Here is a 1,632-nt window from a genome sequence, read left to right as displayed (position 1 = left end):
CATTTTATATTCATTTTCACATATATTTCAATATATAATTTTTATTCTTTCATGAACTAAACATACTTTCAGGATTCAGTGCTTGAATTTATAATCCACTGAGCTGATATATACAACAAAGGTGATAAATTCAGCTGGTGTATAATTTTATAAAATAAATAAAACAAGTTAAAGGCTAGAATTGGAAGAAGAGAGAGGCTATGTCCCTTTTGGGGGCAAGGGATATATATCAGGTGGCTCCATGAACAAATATACATACAAATATCTAGTGGATTTTATAATGATCAAACAGCAAATTCAATAATTCTGATGATAAAAGAGGCAAATCACAGAGTACAATTCTGTAGCTCCTGAAAGTTGACCACTGCCTGGCATTGTACTAACACTTTAATATGTGTTTTACTAAAAAAATCTAAAAGACTTATTTTATTTCATTATCTATGAATATAGGAGGTAATCTCTAAAAAGTAGCTGTTGGAATCACAAGATGAATTAGAAGTAGCTGGGTTCTTATTAAAAGGATCCCATGATTCTGGACTCTGGTTACTGAGATCTCAGATTTAAGAACACTGTGGCTCAGACTAGCCTGGTTTTATTATCTTTCAAATTCTTTCTGGTCCTTTCCCCAAGAATCCATGTGTCAGAATACAAATTATCTTGCAGTGAGTCAACTTTTGAGTTTGTCCTGATGAGAAAGAGACTCAAATTGCTCTTATGCAATCTTTATAATGGACTGGGCAAAGGTTTCAAGTGACTGGTTTTAAATTTATTTATATAATTACAGTTTTTTTGGATCCCCATACCAAATAAGGACCATCAAAATGACATAGATTCTGGGCAGTAATGACCAAGAATAGGATACTTATCATGAAAAAAGATATGTAGTTGTCATCACTAAGTAGTGGCAGCTTATGGTTTTGGTTTTTTCTCTTAATTGGGAGATTTTGTAGGTCATGTTGAAATGGTCAAAATCAAATTATTTGAGGTATAGAGTTTAAATTCTATGAGGAATAAGAGAGTTGCTCTTTTGTAAATAAGATGTTTGCCTAGTCCATCAAACAGAACTTGAAAGATACAGAAAATTGCCCTTAGAGAAGAGGTATCAGGCAAAAGGAGTTATGGGTAGAGTGTGAATCTTTACCAGTTGATCTTTTTTTTTAACCCCCAGAATCCTGATTTTTTAATACATTTAACTGATTAAAAATACAGAAAATTCTCTGCCTGTAGGACACAGAAGAAAATTTGTATTTCTTGAGACATCATAGACCAGAACTTTCCTAACCCAGACTTTGGGGCATCCTGATATTCTGTGATCTTGTTTCTCCATCTCTGATTGACTTGGGAGGGGTCTGAGGGCTCTTCAGAGAGGTCCTACATGGATCATCTTGGGTAGTCAAAATCCTAAAACCACATACTATTATGTTTCTTATAAGTATTCTAATTTCATGTTGGTGCCACCACAGAAAACTTGGGGAGGTATTAAAATTTGAATAATAAATTAATTTAACATTAAAATCTCATTTAATGTTGATTAAAATTAATACTAAGTATTGATAATAGAATTAATATTAATATTATTGACATTAAAATACCACATTTTTATTTGTGCTTAAAAATGATAAAACTTGCATA

This window comes from Suncus etruscus, chromosome 9 (genome assembly GCF_024139225.1).
Source record: "Suncus etruscus isolate mSunEtr1 chromosome 9, mSunEtr1.pri.cur, whole genome shotgun sequence".
Lineage (NCBI taxonomy): Eukaryota > Metazoa > Chordata > Mammalia > Eulipotyphla > Soricidae > Suncus > Suncus etruscus.
The sequence above is the reverse complement of the archived record's forward strand: the minus strand, read 5'-3'. Positions refer to the sequence as shown.